The 9,036-nt window shown below is 39.3% G+C and overlaps 1 long non-coding RNA gene across 3 annotated transcripts; it reads left to right on the forward strand.

Moving 5' to 3' along the window:
* The first annotated feature begins 1,532 nt into the window (after window positions 1–1,532).
* Window positions 1,533–4,096, forward strand: LOC145652916 (uncharacterized). Of its 3 annotated transcripts, none has more exons than XR_014119197.1 (5): window positions 1,533–1,801; window positions 2,717–2,839; window positions 2,945–3,019; window positions 3,207–3,257; window positions 3,840–4,096. It is a non-coding gene; the product is annotated as an uncharacterized LOC145652916 (long non-coding RNA). The 3 variants fall into 3 exon arrangements; XR_014119195.1 differs by having other exon boundaries at window positions 2,717–2,821; XR_014119196.1 differs by lacking the exon at window positions 3,207–3,257 and having other exon boundaries at window positions 2,717–2,821.
* Window positions 4,097–9,036: the final 4,940 nt, after the last annotated feature.

Here is a 9,036-nt window from a genome sequence, read left to right on the forward strand (position 1 = left end):
ATGTAACAAAGCGTTCACATGGAATCCAGTTACTTTAATTAAGGCTTAAATCTACATGTAATACACTCATTTATTATAGAAAAATAAAATGCTGTTACATTGCTGGATATATTGGTACATTTAACTGTGTTCAAGTAGATAACTGGTCCCAATAGCATAAAACCTATTTGTAAACTAGAGGCCATTTTAATACTAGGACTGTCAGGGAATGTTTTGGACAATAAAAACTTTTGTGTTCATTTCTGTTGACTTTAAGAACCACCTGTACTGTCACCACCATTACTCCTACTGTACTATCACCACATTACTCCTACTGTACTATCACCACATTACTCCTACTGTACCATCACCACCATTACTCCTACTGTACCATCACCACATTACTCTTACTGTACTATCACCACATTACTCCTACTGTACTATCACCACATTACTCCTACTGTACCATCACCACATTACTCCTACTGTACTATCACCACATTACTCCTACTGTACCATCACCACATTACTCCTACTGTACCATCACCACATTACTCCTACTGTACCTTCACCACATTACTCCTACTGTACCATCACCACATTACTCCTACTGTACCATCACCACATCACTCCTACTGTACCTTCACCACCATTAGTCCTACTGTAACATCACCACATTACTCCTACTGTACCATCACCACATTACTCCTACTGTACTGTCACCACATTACTCCTACTGTATCTTCACCACCATTACTCCTACTGTACTGTCACCACATTACTCCTACTGTACCTTCACCACCGTTACTCCTACTGTATCAACACTACCATTACTCCTACCAGATGTGGTTCAGCTGAGCTGCATGTGAAGTAATACATTCCATTTATTTATTCCTTCAAGTTCACTTCTCATATCAAAACTATTAGATGCTTTCAAAAAGCTTTCAAAGGTTTAATAAGCTTCCAACACATGATCTTATAGAGAGGTGAACATAAAAGCAGAATTTAAGTACTGTGTGATTTCTACAATGGAGCCTGAGCTGGTTCTGACTGTGCAGTCTAAATGGACACAAATATTGAGTAGAGACCATCACACTCACATGTGAATGAGTAGGAGTGTAATCCTGACCCCAACCCCATCTCAAAGTCCAGTTAAAATCCAGTTACAGAATGTTAACAGCATGTCTATAACAGCTTGTTGAGTATGCTAAGATGGTATGTATTATACCTGTTACATGTTCAGTGACTTCTCAGGTTAACATCTACAGATAAGAACTTGCACACCCAAATAATGTGGAAAAACAACTGAATTCATCAGATTATAAACGAATCTGATATAAACAGTTAATTAAAAGTCTGTTGATTAATCTACTGCTTCACTACTGCTACACCATGTTACTGAGAGTCTATTGTTTTTATTTTAAAATGTTTAAAATACTGAAATACTTCATCTATTTTTAATCTGAGAATGTTACTCATTTCATAGATATCTCTATGCACTCTGCCATTGCATATCTTGAACTGTGTGTTTCATCTCCATCAGCAGTTAAACCTACACCTAAACTCACATCAAGCCTTAAAGGAGCTGCACTGGTGGGAAACCGAGTGACTCTGCACTGTAAGCTGGACCAGCCTGCTGGATGGAGCTTTTACTGGTCCAGACACACACAGAACCCTGAGAATGAGACCAACACTACAACAAACTCCTACACCATTAGCTCAGTGGCGCCCTCTGATGGAGGCCAGTACTGGTGCAGAGCTGGCAGAGGAAACCCAGTCTACTACACACACTACAGTGATGCAATCTGGGTAAACGTTACTGGTGAGGAACAGTTTACAGTCTATAACTACCGTAAAAATTAAATTTATCAGTTACATATTCAGCAAAAATATGAAATATCAGTACTTGTTAACCCTCAGTAAAAGTTGGCACAATATTAGATTACAAGTGTCACTACATATACTGTGGAGTCTTGGACATGTGCACAGATTGGCCACTAGAGGGCAGCAGTCAATAATATTTTAGTAGAAATATGACAAAGCAGATCGCAAAATGTTTGATTTCCTGAATAAGAGGAAGCTGTCATGTCTGCTATATGACATGCTTTATGTGCTTCTGAATGAATGGATTTATTCAGTATTAAAACATCTGCAGGACCAGACAGCAGTGACTTGTGATAGATTTAGATTTAGATCTGTGTACTAGTGAGTAACAGTTTAGAGTGTATGATTATAGAAAACATTGTGTTGATTATCTGTGTGATAGATTTAGGTCTGTATAGTAACTCTGTTTCCCTGAGTCTACATGGTAAGATCACAGTCATTTCATGAGTTTAACATCTATTTTACTCATTTAAGCTCTTTGTAGACAGTAGCAGAACACACTCAATCCACATGTATTGTTTTTACTTGTTAAAGGTAAAAAAAATACTGTAACTGTACTTTTATTCCAGTAATACTGCATGGTATTATAACTGTGAAATGCAATCTTACTTCATTTCTTGTTATTATCATTACCAACTTATAATGGATCTTAAAAATGATACACAGGACTGTTGTTTTGGCACCCCTGATTTAAAAGCATTTGTTTCCACCATACACTACAAGACCTGATCTCACTAATAGCGCCCCCTACTGTGTTGAAGAAGAGAGTACACAGTGAGCTCACATAGTCTGGAGCAGAGACGTGTGACAAATCATTTTGATTCATGTGATGTTTCGGTTCCTATGAGTTCAGCTGGTGATTCCTCCTCTCTTGGCCTGGTTGGTTTGGCTGTGGGACTGAGTTTGGTCGTGTTCTTCATCTTACTGACCCTGCTTTGGTGCTACAAAAACAACAAAGGTCTGAGATCAGCTGCAGGTCATTTATGAATAGTTTAAATATTATATGTTTTTATGATACAAATCATGAAACCTGTTTACAGTATTAAACGCTTTTATTTTATTTCCATGTTGCCTGGTGCAGAATCTCTGTGTCGCTGTACTGGGAGTCAGTCAGACATCAATCAGACATCAGATCAGACCCAGAGAGAGTCAGGAGGTGAGGGTTGTCAGTCACACCACTGCACACTGCTCAGACCATGAGACAACAACAACTTTCCTTATTAACAATTAACTTAAAGCTTTATCTTCTCTAAGACAATTTAAATAATCCTTCATCACTTGTGATTCATTCTCTACTGTGTCCAGTAATCTTTCAGTTTAGCTTTATTTTCCTTTAACCCCAGAAGCTGCCCACATATATGACACAGCTGAGCCAGCAGACAGGAGCAGCACAGGTAACGATTTCATTTCCCACTGAGTGTAGTAGTGAAAGACTTGGTCAGAATGCAGCTATACAGTAAAGCTCAGGAGCCTTTTGTAGTAATAAACACAGTGTACTCTGTGATAAACACACTGTACTCTGTGATAAACACACTGTACTCTGTTATGAACACACTGTACTCTGTGTCAGATGAACCTACAGACGACTTCAGTGTTGTCACTTATGCTCAGGTCATGAAACATAACAAGAAAAGCAGGAATAAAGGTACATCCACATCACCTTCACACTGGGATTTAATTCACAACTCACACACAACATCGCTCTATTATACATATCAGTATCAGGTTCTGTATAACTACACACTGGAGAATACAGTCTGATCTACATCACTACTGTATATATACTACTATATATATCTACTATATAATCATCACATGAGACAAAGGAAACACATGCTGGTCTCCAAAAGCAGCAGCGGTGCATTGTTGGAAAGAAGTGTGTATGATGAGATGTTATTGGTTGATTGGTTAGAACACTAAAGGTCAGTGAGAGGTCACGCCTGTGTTTGCTTTGGTTTTGTTCTCTGTTACTGCAGACACTGGTGCTGGACCCAGTGAAGTCATTTATGCTGAGGTCGAACTGAAACCAAAACAGAAAGCAAAGAAAAAAGAAGGTACATGAAAAGGAGAAACTTTAGTCACCTACAGCAGTGACACACCAAGATACAGCTGACCTGAAGAACTCTTAAGATTCTACGTTTTGATTCACTGCTTAGTAACTGTGTGCTTAGTTACCCACTGTAGGTTATTCAGGTCATGTTGTGTTTAATCATTTGGAGGGTTGGAGTTCTTCCTGTGGTGTACTTCAGGCTCTTTTGTCCCTACTAGAGAAGAGCAGTGTGGGGGCAGACACTGTAATAAACATGACTCAGTGAAAAAGGAGCCAGTGTTCATTTTAAACCTTATTTCAAGTGAAACTGAATATCAATGCAAAGTGACTTCTGCTCAGATTTATATTAATTAATAAACAATCCTGAAACATGTAAGAGCCCTTCACTGTTTATGTGCACAGAACTGAACCTGCCAGCTTTGTTAAATAGAAGACAGGTAGAGTGGAGCTGAACTGACAGTGATTCTATGTACATTAAACAGAAATAATGACTGATCCTAATGAATGTTTTCAAATCATCTTTGTCAAGGTTGTTGAGGAACAGCAGAGACTGCTGGGAAACAGAGTTCATTCTCCTGTGTTACTCCCTCAAGCTTCTACAAGACCAGGAGTTTAAACCCTCTTATCCAAGTGTTCATTAATTTATTTGGTTTAAACACTTTTTAAATGATCATGTCAGATACTCATGTCTACAACAGGAAGGTGTTTTATAACAGATGAAGATGTAACAGGTTGGAGGTAAAATCTCTTACAGTGAAAGTGTGGTTTTACCCTAAGGAACATACTAGATTCACTCTTAGTATAGAAATGCTTGATAACATTATAATTGTTTTGTTTGTGTGTTTTATCATGTGAATCTAAATATGAAGTGAATCTAAATATGCTGATTGTAGCATAAACATTCCAAGAGAATCAGATTCAGTGGTGTTGGAGTTCCTTCACTGTAGAGGAGATGAGTGTATGAGTTCTGTGATTGAGCGACTGTTTATCTTTGTGTGTTTGTTACTAGAGTCACTTAGAGAGACACATTAAGATCCACTTTTTAACTTTGATCCAAGATTTTTTTTGCAGTGTTATGTAACTGCAGCACCTTGTAAATTAAAGACCTGGAGATTCCTGGTGATCTTCTGTAGTGAGCCTCACTAGGGTTTAACCCTAATCCTGGTGATCTTCTGTAGTGAGCCTCACTAGGGTTTAACCCTAATCCTGGTGATCTTCTGTAGTGAGCCTCACTAGGGTTTAACCCTAACCCTAATCTTGGTGATCTTCTGTAGTGAGCCTCACTAGGGTTTAACCCTAACCCTAATCTTGGTGATCTTCTGTAGTGAGCCTCACTAGGGTTTAACCCTAACCCTAATCCTGGTGATCTTCTGTAGTGAGCCTCAGTAGGGTTTAACCCTAACCCTAATCCGGGTGATCTTCTGTAGTGAGCCTCAGTAGGGTTTAACCCTAACCCTAATCCTGGTGATCTTTTGTAGTGAGCCTCACTAGGGTTTAACCCTAACCCTAATCCTGGTGATCTTCTGTAGTGAGCCTCACTAGGGTGAAGGAATCAATATGTATTTGTTTTATTTTGAGATTATTTTTTATTAAGTTTTATATTTTGTTTGTATTTCTGTACTTTTCTAAATGTCTCTGTAACTTTTCTGTGCCATGGTGTCTGTCTGTGAGGTATCAAGATCAGGAGGTGATGACTCTCAGGAGGTGATGACTCTCAGGACTCATTCATACCTCTCTCTAGCCATCATCCTCCCTCTCTCCTCTTCCTGTCTCTCTCTCTATCATCCTCCTCTCTCCTCCTCTCTCTGTCTCTCTCTCTCATCCTCTCTCCTCCTGTCTCTCTCTCTCTCTCTCTCTCTCTCTCTCTCTCTCTCTCTCTCTCTCTCTCTCTCTATCCTACTTCTTCATCTCCTCCTGATCTCACTTCTGTGTTGTTGTATTAACTACTCATGGTTAGATTAGCACCCTACTTTTTGATGAAGAAAAATCTGATCTAAAGTTTTTATATGTGCACAAATAAACATCAGACTCTGGGGATCAGCACAAGATCCTGACTCTTCATTACTGAATTTCTAATCCTAATCTTAATCCTAATACTGATGATTGTCATGATTAGTCCCTCCCATCTTCCTTGTTCCATGTTTTCCTTGTCTTGTGTATTTTAGTTCCATGTCATAGATTCGTTTTCTCCGCCCCTCGTTTGATTGCTTACACCTGTCCCTCATTTCTACCTTGTTAAGTTCATGTATTTAAACCCTGCTGTGTTCCTGGTATCGATGCTGTTCATTGCATGTTTATCTGAATGGTTGTGGTTTTTTTTTGGTACTCTGTGCCTTAATGTTTCCTCGTCTTTGTTATAGCCTGCTTCCCCTGTTTGCCTTTGTGTGTTTTGTTTGTTTAATCGTGTATCTCTGTGTTGGTAATATGTCCCTGGACTGCTGCTACGACTCAACACCGAGGGATCACAGAAGCTGGGAAGGATTAATCATGACAATGATGTTCTCTAGTGGGCAACCCCAGTGAGTCTCAACACTACAGACTGAAGGATATGAAATGCGTATCACGGTCAGTATCACAGAACTGGACTGTCCCACCATTACTAATGACACCAGAACCACCACTATTACTCCACTGGTTCAGGAGGACACTACCTCTGGTCACCACAGATCAGCCCCACTACAGTACTGAGCTCCTCCCCCTTGTCAATCACTCCATCGTGTTGCACCCTTGTTTGGTAATTAGTATTAGTGTGAATAAGCTTCTCTTGTTGTGTAGTTTATTTGGGGAGTCTTACTGATACTTTGTAGTCTACAATGCTGAAACGTTCTTTAAGTCTTTATCAGTCTAACAGGTTTTTGATCTTACCTTTGTCTGTTACTTGTTGCTTTGGCTCCCTTGATATTTTTATTTCTTCAGACAGTGGTAGCTCAGTGGTTAAGGTACTTGATTTCTAATTTGAGGGTTGTGTGTTTGAGCCCCACCACTGCTAAATTGCTACTGTTGAATCCCTGAGCAAGGCTCTTAACCCTCAAGTTGTGTTCTGTCATAATTGTAAGTTGCTTTGGATAAAAGCATCATGGTATTTTTGACCTATGCCTGCTGTTTCAGATTGTGGTACTGGATGTGTGTTTAGGATTTATCTACCACACATTAAACTCACTCGGGTTAAACTTTGGTTCCTCACATGTTTTCTGGTCTCGTGTGTGTGTGTGTGTGTGTGTGTGTGTGTGTGTGTGTGGACGTCACTTTCCTTTGTTGTCAGGTCTGGTTTTCTTAGTATGTGTCTGAGGACACTGAGACTCAAAACACAACATCTGTAACCCTTTTAACTGGTTGGATCATTTTATTGATGTTTTAGTAATACAAGCTTCTAGAGATTATATTTAAAATAATTTAATTGGTGTTTTCTGTTTTTTTAATTATTATTATTTACTGTGAATGCAAAAGGCAACGATGTGCTTCATGTACCTTGACCAGATGCAAGTGGTCTGTAAAGCAACATTCATGAACTTGATAAAATTGTTATAAAACATTTATAACTTTACTTATGGCCCCTTTTATATACAATGTAATATTTCATGTGCCATTTCACATAAATATTTAACACAGTTCTTATACTGTATAACATGTATGACGGTGGTTCTTGGTCAAATATGTAAATAATGTCATTTGAACTTACATAGATATGCTCTCCTACTTATGGAGAATTACCCATCAGCCACCATTTAGACAAGTGTTAGTCTCCTACTTTAGCACAGTGCAAATTCAGTCATCAAGCTCATTATTTTCCACTGATTTTTGTAGCTGTATAATCAACCACCTTGTGGTTTCGGTTATGTTTACTTCATGATCAGTTTCATCACAGACATGACAATGGTTTTATTTCTTGATACCAGTCGAACATAAAGTCAAATTGCCATTGGTGTCTTGTCACGTGGTGCACAGATTGGTATCGGTTATAGAGACGTCGGCGTTCCTGTCAACGCTTTTCTGAAGTAGGACAACTCAAGATATCGTACCGACCAGAATCACTGGATATTCTAATAAATTTCAGACATAAGCCTCAATATTATTGGAATTAACAAATGTTAGATAGACCTTATGTATTTTGTACTTCTAGGTATCAGCATTAATTCCTGTATTCTAGTTCATTGGTATGTTGAATTCTACCCTACTGTACTGTAATAGAATATTCTATGAGTAAATGACAAAGCACTTTTGTAAGATGCTCTAGATAAGGGTGTCTGCTAAATGCCGTAAATGTCATTTCAGCTATATACAAGTACACAGCAAAAATGAAACACTGTTCCTCCAGGACCATGGATCTAACATAAAACGAGTGCAACAGCCAATACACATGAGTGCAAACAATACAATACAGTGCAATAATGTCATACAATAAATGCAGGACAGGACCAATACACAATGAACAGACAGTGCCTTTTTGACCAGTACACAGTACTGGGAATATGTAAAGTGGGTTGTGCATAGGAGTCAGTGACATGCTACACTGAACATAGCAGTCACCAGTAGCAGCCAGAACAGTTCAGAGTACCGTGCTGATTTAGTACATTACTCTGTGCAAGACTGCAAAAGAAGTGCATATATGTGTGTGAAGTTTGACTTCAGCATCTTCTCCGATACAAAACCTGTGTGTGCGCGACTGTGTGTGTATAGAAGTGTCCATTTGCTTGGAATTGGAACTGGAATTAACCAGAGTTCAGGAGTCTGATGGCTTCTGGGAAGAAGCTATTGCACAGTGTAGAGGTGAGGGACCGGATGCTGCATAACCTTTTTCCAGATGGTAAAAGGGTGACCCGTTTGTGTGAGGGGTCTTCCACAATGCTGGTGGCTTTTCGGATGCAACGTATTGTGTAGGTGACCGTGATGGAGGACAGAGAGACCCCAATGATCTTCAGCTGTTCTCATTATTCTCTAATCACTTGCGGGTCTTGCAGTCAAAGACGGTGCAGTTCCTAAACCAGGTAGTGATGCAGAAAGAGGGGGAGGTCCACATCCCAGTCTTTCTCGTGCAGCAAACAAAACGTTCTCAGCTTGGACTTTAAGGTTTGATGAAATCTTTCTAAAGCACCGTGGGATTCAGGATGGTGGGCGCTAGATAA

The sequence above is a fragment of the Electrophorus electricus genome, chromosome 21 (assembly GCF_041902795.1).
Source record: "Electrophorus electricus isolate QZ-2024a chromosome 21, ASM4190279v1, whole genome shotgun sequence".
In the NCBI taxonomy this organism is placed as follows: domain Eukaryota; kingdom Metazoa; phylum Chordata; class Actinopteri; order Gymnotiformes; family Gymnotidae; genus Electrophorus; species Electrophorus electricus.